This window comes from Centruroides vittatus, unplaced genomic scaffold, assembly GCF_030686945.1.
Source record: "Centruroides vittatus isolate TY-2023 unplaced genomic scaffold, ASM3068694v2 contig_874, whole genome shotgun sequence".
Classification (NCBI taxonomy): Eukaryota; Metazoa; Arthropoda; class Arachnida; order Scorpiones; family Buthidae; genus Centruroides; species Centruroides vittatus.
In genome coordinates, this window is record NW_027122566.1 from 1,784,167 (window position 1) to 1,793,811 (window position 9,645).

At 32.7% G+C, this 9,645-nt stretch overlaps 1 long non-coding RNA gene across 1 annotated transcript; it reads right to left on the reverse strand.

The window, feature by feature from the left end:
• Positions 1 to 5,938: 5,938 nt before the first annotated feature.
• On the reverse strand, positions 5,939 to 7,023 carry LOC136982950 (uncharacterized). Its single transcript, XR_010881952.1, has 3 exons — positions 6,892 to 7,023; positions 6,101 to 6,265; positions 5,939 to 6,026 (listed from the first exon to the last, which is right to left on the reverse strand). It is a non-coding gene; the product is annotated as an uncharacterized lncRNA (long non-coding RNA).
• Positions 7,024 to 9,645: the final 2,622 nt, after the last annotated feature.

Sequence of the window (9,645 nt, forward strand, 5' to 3'; positions counted from 1 at the left end):
ACCGCTTGGCCACTGGTGGACCGAACGTTAAGGTTAACAACTTCGATCACGTGCGCGGCCATCACAACGTATCCAACACGAATCACTTTTCAAATATTAATAGTAGACCAGTATTAATTAATAGTCGTTGATCGTTCTCCCTTCCGGGAGGTGGTCAACGACTACCGTTCGTCGAATTTACTTCGACTCCCTTCCGCAACAGTCTCCTTTCTATCGGACCAGCGGTATGGTGACATAAGAAAATTGTATAATACAAGGTTATCGGCGAGCATAAAATATGTTTTAAGTGGTTTTCGAGGGTGCCGAGTTAAAGATATGATCCGTTTTTCGCAAAATTTGATTGGTTAGCAGATTATCATTTGATATTTGGCTGCGAATGATAGTTTCTTAGAGTTAACATTAGGAAAAAATACGATATCTTAGATTTTTTAAGATATATTTACAATGAGATGTGCCATTTTGTACTGTACCTCCGAGTATTGCGATAAACGTGACAATGGTAGGCTTAAATAATTAAACTCTTTATATAGTTTTCGTTTTAATGTTTGATTTATATAACTACAAAGATTATCTTATGTAAGGGCTCTTTATTCGTCTACTGTACACAATTTATAAAATTTTTTAAAATGTGTTAGTTTGCTCACTCGGTGCGATAAACCTTTGGAAATATAAATGAAATACTATAACATAGGCAAATATAATAGAAGGGTTAGAAGTACGAAAGAATCAAATAATCTCAACGTTTGTTGTTATTCTTTGCCCGGGCAATCTGTTAGTATAGCCTATATATATAAAGTAATTGTTATTAAAAACAAAAAAAGTTTAGTCCCTCTGAGATAAAACCTTGTAGACATCCTTGGGCAATTGCCGCGACTATGGTTTAAAACCGTTTATACGGTAAAACCTGTCCAAAACAGAATTTTAATAAAACGGAACCTTCCAAACCGAGAAAAATATTCATCCAGTAGCATCTCTCGGGAGTAATGGGAAATAAGACTAGGGACTGAAAAGTTATATGGTAAAATATAGTACCGCGGAGTGGGAAGAGACTGCTTGGTATATTGTAATGAATGTAATAATGAAAAAAGTTATTTGAGAGATTATCGCAGAAAGAAAGATGGAAAATGTAATAGGTGCGAGCAAGATGAGACGATTTACCATATTTTCTTTGAATGTAAGATTGCTACTGCCGTGTGAAATTGGGTTGTGAATATAACGTTATCATGGGATAATATTAAATGCAAGTATAATTATAATCGTAAGGAAAATGCCTATATGTTAAACTGGATAACTGTTCTAGCTAAAAGAGCTAGGTGCTAAAAGAAGTTTATGAAAGGAAATGATGGGTTAATCGGCAAGGCTTTGGCTGAAAGAAATGGGAAGCTGATTATCTTATGACTTTTTAGTGAGTGTGTTAACTAAGGTCGTATTGAGTTTTAGATTTTATTTTATTTATTCTACATTTTAGATGTTCTAAGATTGCTTTCACCTTTTGGGTTTTTAAACATTTTATGGCTTCCTATTTTTTATTTTTGTACTGCTTTTCTAGGGATCTGCCGCTCCTGGAGGGTATTATGGTTTTGGCTTCTGGAAATGTGCAAATTATTTCGTTGGCACAAATTTACATGTAAAATTGAAACTATGTTTTACTATGACGGTATTGGGATCATCCGTTGGTAGGCCGGCGGCTACTGAAGGGAAAGTTTCATAAAATATATCATGATTTAAGAAATGAGAATGTACAGAAATTAATCAGTAATCGAATCTTTATTGCTTTTCAGACAATCAGTAAGAGGGTCTCGACAATGGCAAGTAAAGGACAATGAAGCTTAAGCTTCCTTAGATTCGTGGTATTATAAATTCGTCATTGATTCTTTTAATTCGACCAAGGCCGCAATGGGACATCTAGTTAGTGAATCACAGAATTTGGTCATCTTGAAAAATTCCTCAGTGTCCTATCAGAGCTCAAACCTGGGTTCCTAAAACGAAACCGACTTCAGATATTTCAGAGAGTCAATTGCCCATACTGGATGTGTTAGGTGTTATTGAGTAAGCTACAAATACTCTGGATGAGGAATTATCTCTATATAAACGATTAAAATTGGCAGTAGAAAGAGTAAAATAATTTAAAATTAAATCAGACAATGGCAAATATAGGAAGAATTTAACATATTCAAAACATTTCTTTGTAAATTATTTTTAATTGTGTTGGGATTATCACCTGTGGACATTTTAGACCGTTTTACATATTTGTGCAGAGTAGTAGCCTACAAAGAAAGGTCATCTCTGCAGTGGAGAATAGTTGTTCCTGGTGATTGGACATGGCGAGCAATGAAGATATGTCTAGTGTCTGTAATGTAATTTTTACTTTATTAAATATTCAAAACAACTAATAAAAGAGCAGAAAATTTACACTTTGTGCGTGAATTGTACAATCAAATCAAATTTTCAAGACATGAAAGCAATTTTTCTACTGATAATTCATTTATAACCAAAAAAATCCCAATGGCGAATGCTTTATATTTTTAAATAACTATTCTAAACAATACTCCCAACTTCATTATTCTGTAGTATAACAATTTGTATTGTTGATTTCGATTGAGAGTCTGTCAGCTATGGATTTTTTTTGGAATCTCTTTACTGAAAATGCTGTAAGATTGATGTTTAAAGGCAGTCTATTGTAACGCTCAACGTTGAAACAAAGTAATAAACCCCTCTTCATTTTACAGGAAGAAGATTCTAGTAAAAATCGCGATCAGCCTGACAAAAGCAAAAAGAAATTCGAGACAATCGGCACTCAAACTTCGGTTATAAATGTCTAAAGTTTTTGTTCAAGAATTTCTTTACGAAAGGAATACAAATTATAACTTAAATATTTGGTTCTTTCAGTGCACGGAAGTAAAAGAAAAAGAGAAGTCCAACAAAAACGAAAGCAAAAATGATCGTAGAGTAAATAATTTAAAAAATAATTGAAATTTAGGTCAAAGTATACCTAGGTAACCCCAATGGCGGCGCTATGGCTGCGCTTCCGACTGTTCGTGCTCCCGACTGACCTCTCGGAGGGGAGCCGCCAGCAGGCCGCCGTATGCTAAACGTCACTAGTTATTGATTCACGGTAGTTATTGAACAAAAGAAAAAAAGGAAGCGTCTACTAAAAATATAGTTAATCTAATCTAATCTAATCTAACAGAAGTGCCTCCATTGGGGTTACCTAGGTATACTTTAACCAAAATTTATATTTGAAATCGTCTGATTTTATTTCTAAGAAATTTCTACTTATTTTCGTATTTGTTTTAGTTAAACAATAAGCGGAAGATTACATTGACAATTGAGGATTGTGGTTGTCCAAAGAAAAAAAGAAAGACTGTGAATAGCGATAAAAAGAAGAGCGAGACAAAAAATAAACCCAAAACTTCCAAAAAGTCAAACAAAAAGGTAGAAATTCCGTCGTAAATCCATACACAAAAATTCTGAAAATTCAAACACTGATTCGAATTCGAATTATTTATATCACAGAGGCCATTGTCTTTAATAACAGATTAATTAGAAAATTATCAAAATTCTCGCGACCATTTAATATTTCGGCATAATTCTAATCTCTGAGAAACCAATTAACAACGTAAACTGATGAATTAAATCCATTATAAAATTAAAACAAAGAAAAGAAATATAAAAACATCCAATTTTATAATGATTTGAATGTTAAAATTAAACAAAAGTATACAGTAATATTTTTTATTAGTAAATATAATTCAAGTATAGAAAATAATATGTTATATGTAACGAATAATTAAAAATGTTTTCAACTAAATTATTATTTCATTACTTTTAATTAGGAAGCAAAGACAAACATTTGCAAAAAAAAATATCAGAAAGAATGAATAAAAGCAGTTAAAACAGATAAAAGATTGGAGGAAGAGACAGAAACGTGCGATTTCCCAACAAACTCTTCCTCTCGGGAAAACATCGACCAGCCAATTACGGCATTTAGACGTTTACAAATACTGTAATAATTGTTTAAAATCAAATCCTATCAAGAATTTCTATCGAATTTTACATTCCTAGAAGTAAATACTCTAAAATCAAGGCGATTCCCACCCAAAAATAAACAAGAAAATAAATTATAAAATACTTTAAATACTTGAAATTTTTGATTGTATGGAATACATTTATGAAATTTTATTACTTTAATCAGAGAATTTCGTTCCGTCTGGTCAGAATGATGTCAGATAAACTCGATAGATGTCTATCATAAGCTTTATTTTTATTTTTTAGTAAAAGCTCTTACACAAGTGTGTAAAACTGCCACTTAGCTACGATCATGCTCTTTAGAAGACTCAAACTTGATCAACATAGGCGTACAACGATTCAGAAACTAACTCACTATGGCAGACTATATATCATACACTGTAAATTCAGGAGGCCTACAAGTGTTCTAATTAAGACTATCAAACGGTAAACTCGAGCTTGTCTTATAACCAAGCCTGTTTTAATCAGGAAACAAGGTTCAGTTGACGAAATTTTATTTGCTATCCCACTGTCATCTGTCCGTTCCTTAAACTCGTGAAATGAGTTAGATAGATTAAAATCGAGATTAAATATAGAACCCTTGGGGAAAGGAAGCCCCCAATTAACTATATATGAACTTCAGATGCAAACCGGAAGTTACGTTATTTCAATTCAAAACTTTTCCCCTGAAAGCAGTTAATAGATAACCGGCACGACTCTATTTTTTTTTTTTTTTAACTCTTTCCGCCCTGTGGACACTAAGAGGGCCTCTTTTAGTAGGCCCATTATGGGTTCGGCCAGGCCCACAATGGGGCGACCGGGTGGTGAGGGACGGGGCCCGACATATCCGAGCGGACCACCCTCCGAAAAATTCCTGGGGATTATTCGACCCGTTCGGATTCGATCCCGGGTCCCCCAGAGAGGTAGGCTGCCACCTTTACCGCTCGGCCATCCGGCCGTCTGGCACGACTCTATTGTTAAAGGAAAAGTATGATATACAGGAGCAAGCCACTACTAATTTGAGATGGAGGGCATATATTTTAAATTATATAATTTTAAATATGATTAAAAATTGCAGCCAGGCATTGTGACGTAACAATAAATGATGGCTCGTTACTTATCCAAACTGCTTAAGATAATCCTAACCAGACATGGAATTTCTCGATTTCTCTCTAATCTGCAGTATATCCCAAGGTTCTACTTTAAGTGCATTATTCTTTTCAGCATATATTTCTAAGTTATTTACTAATATAAAATAGAAAGTGATTGCCTATGCGAATAATATTAAATTATTAAATCAAGACCCTTCAGTTTTACAATCCAACCTTAATATATTATCTCCAGTATTCTCCAAAGCTAATTTAAAAATTAATTTTCCAAAGCTCAAGTATCTTCAGCCGATATTTCGCAAGAATAAAGATTCATTCCTTCTGGACTTGAAAATTGCTTGTATCCAAATTGTTACGTCTAAAAATAAACAGTTTTACAGAGTCTACCAAATTCAGGGCGTTCAGAGCTTGTACGATTGCGAGGAGTACAGCGGGCCTATTCCATGTATTTTTTAATATTTTTGAACAAATAAAATACATAGAACGTGTTTATTAATAATAAAAAACAGGATTAAAGATTTCATTTTCTGTTAGTAAAAGCAATATTAATTTTATAGGTGAGGAACCACTAAGTTTTCTCCGTATCCAGGGAAAATCCCAGCTCCCCTCGACAGCCCTGATCAAGTTTGTCGATTCTCAGTAGAAAAATCGCCTTACGTAAACAGGTTGACATAGAACGAAATTCACTGATTAATATAACAACATACTATTCGTTTGCAAACAATCTAAAATTCCAGATTTTATTTCAGGTACGAAAATATTTTATACGTTTTATTTTCATAATTTCTTTTCTTCTTTCGAGTTATTTCTTCTAATTTTAGTACTACGTGATTTCTTTTGGCGTTCGGAATCGCATTGCTTTTTCAATATAACCGTCGTCTCTTTATCGTAACATTCACTTTTCGGAATCTAAAATTCAATACAAATTCTTTATTCCAGTTGATTTTAAACAATTATTAGAGTATTTGTAAACGTCTAAATACCGTAATTGTGTATTCCTCGCTGGTCGAGGTTTTCTTGAGAGGAAGAATTGTTAGGCAATCGCCAGTTTCTCTCTCTTCCTCCAATTCTTCGCATTCTTTCGTTTCTTTCGAAGCTGTTTTCCTTTTTGTTGGTGTTCTTCGCAATTTTTTTCTTTCCGTTCCCTCCTTAAAATTAACGAATTAATTAATAATTTCGATATAAACTATTTTTAGTTATTCGATACATTATCATTTAAGTAAATAAAATATATTATATACGATCAAACTTCGAATTAGTGCTAAGGATACCATTTGTTTACCTCTGAAATTGGCACTAAATCGAGTGTCTGTAAACTGAAATACCTCAAACAATACGTAATGAAGTCTACACGTGTTTTCATTACGTAGTCACTCAGTTTCACGATTAGAATCTCGTCGACAACGTAGCCTACGCTTATTAATTGACGAGTAAAGGGGTTATTTGAGGACAATCCGTTCTCGGTGATCGCGGGATTTTTTACAATTTTCTAATACGACATTAAATTTATTGCCGTTATGTAATGTAAATGATTCGGATTTTAAGATTTTTCGCCGTGATAAAAATTGTAATATAGAGTGGAACAAGAGTCAGCTAATCCAGACACTAAAACGTCTATAAGTTAGTTAATTGACTTTTGTTGTGTCACTTTGGATTGCCTATTTTATTTGCATGTTTTTAAAGAAGTAATTGCTCGATGTATGAAGACTTTTCCAGGCAATTAATATTTATCTTTTCTAAATTATTTCTCGCGGATTTACAATAGAATTTCTACCTTTTTGTTTGTTCTTTTACAAGTTTTGGGTTTATTTTTTGTCCCGCTTTCCTGTTTATTAGACTTCACCGTCTTTCGTTTCTTCTTTGGACAACCGCAATCCTCAATTTCCAAAGTAATCTTCCTCTAACTATTTAACTAAAACAAATACAAGAATAAATCCAAATTTGCGTAGAAACGAAATCAAATTATTTCTAAATTTACTTGTTTATCGTCTTTGATTTCGTTTTCGTCGGATTTTTCTTCTTGTTTTACTTCCATGCACTGAAAGAACCAAATATTTAAGTTATAATTTGTATTCCTTTCGTGAAGAAATCCTTGAACAAAAGCTTTAGACATTTATAACCGAAGTTTGAGTGCCGATTGTCTCGAATTTCTTTTTGCTTTTGTCAGGCTGATCGCGATTTTTACTAGAATCTTCTTCCTGTAAAATGAAGAGGGGTTTATTAATTTGTTTCAACGTTGAGCGTTACAATAGACTGCCTTTAAACATCAATCTTACAGCATTTTCAGTAAAGAGATTCCAAAAATAATCCATAGCTGACAGATCAACAAAAAGAATTGTTATACTACACAATAAATAAGTTAAGGGTATTGTTTAAATGAACATTAATTGTTCTTAAAAGTATATTTGATGTAAATTTTATTCGATTGAAGGATAAGGTTGTAACTTCAGTTAACTTTGTTAATTGAAATGTTTCATTTAAAACTTCTATAAAACTCTTTCCTTATTGGAATTATTCACTAATTAAAATTAATAAAATAAGACAATATGTGAAGAATATATCTTTATAATATTCATTAAAGTGTGATCGAAAAGGCTCATAGTGCATAGTTAAAATCCTTTCCCCTTATTTTCAATTTGACTAGAAGAAGCTAGAAATCAAATTCTACCTCCCTCTAGCACAGATTGTAAATATAAATAAGTTAACCTAACAATTACATGAATAGCTAGGTTGAAGCCGAAGTTTTAAACACGGAAACGTGTACGTCGGACGTTCAGCCGCGCTTTCCTGTAAGCCTAGAAGTTTGACAATGGCGTTTGGAAAGTCAGTGGAATCATTCTCGACATTCCAAACGGCATTGTCAAACTTCCAGGTTTACAGGAAAGCGCGGCTGAACGTCCGGCGTACACGTTTCCGTGTTTAAAACTTCGGCCTCAACCTCGCTAATATATAATTTAAAAACATTCTAATTTTACAATTGACTTTTTCTTTCCCGACTGTTCTGTATACATAAGAAGGGAAAGTATTTGACCCTCCGAGAATTTTTGCAAATCTCCACGTTTTGAGATCTCCTAAATCCAAAAAAGTAAGAAAAACGGTAAAAAAGTTCTTGGTTGTGTGTGTTTGGGCGTCTATTTTGTTTAATATCTTAGAATGGGGTGAAGATTAAAAAACGAAATTTGACACGGCAGCTTCCGTATAAGGGAGATTGATGTTAAATTTTGAGGAGATAGAAGAGGGGGTTATGTATCATATCTCGAGAGGAGTGAACTTAATGATTTTATTTGTAATTATTATTTATATCTCTTTTAATAAAACTCATCCCTAATCTCAAAGTTAAGCTTTTAGCCATTTTATAGTAATGAAAAATACAAAAAGTTTTTTTATAACAAAATATCATAAAAGATGGCGCCACACACAATTTTATTTATTTTGCTTAATAATATAGAAGTTATTTTTTCAGTTCCTACTATTACTCCCTATGTATATACATACATATATATAATATATATATATATATCTTGTTCAAATTTTCAATCGTTAATAAAATACTTTTTATTTATCCACTCAAGTTTAAATACATTTTTTAAACTTGTAGTGGATGACACTTGATGTTAATATAGTTTTTCAAATATTAATTAATTAATTAAATTTAATTAATTAATTTTATTTTTATATGGGAGAAAAATTTTCTCTTATATAAGATATTTAGCAGAGTGTGAACTAAAATAAAATTTTTCTTTGTTGACCTAAGTAGGAATTGACTTTAAAATTTTTTTTTTTTTATATTACTTGTTTAAATAAAACTCATAACAGCCGGGAAAGTTACGCAACTGGTTGCTGGATTTTTTCTTTTTGTGTATTTTCGTAGTTAAAGATTAATTATGTATGTTTAATGTGAATTCACACTTATAATGATGCCCTTATTAACAGCTTAAATCAATTAAATAATTTCTATAGGCTATATAAAAAAGAATAAGCTGTCAGTTACCCTTTAACATGTCACGTCACGTTATGTTCAAAAAAGGGCGCAATCCTAACGGATTTACCCTCAACAGGATCCGTTACGCTTTTGTATTTCATTAAACCGTTTCTTTGGTTTTCTTAGTGACGTAACGAATATTCGGTTACTACCGGTATTCGGCCTATTTTTCGATATTCGGCCGAATACCGAATATTTAAATCACTATTCGGCCGAATACCGAATATTTAAATCACAGGAGTAAGAAATAACAAAAACACAGTAAATTAATCATTTTGGTAACTTTTGTTAATGCTGAACATTAAATTATTAAAGTTAATAAGAAATAGCATCTAATTTTAGTGTTAAATTATTTCGTAATTAAATAATATTATAGCCTTTATCTAGCCCGATATCTTATGGCATTGATGGCGTGTAGGTTTTTTTTTTTAACTCTTTCCGCCCTGTGGGCACTAAGAGGGCCTCTTTTTTTAGAAGGCCCATTATGGGTTCGGCCAGGCCCACAATGGGGCGACCGGGTGGTGAGGGACGGGGCCCGACATATCC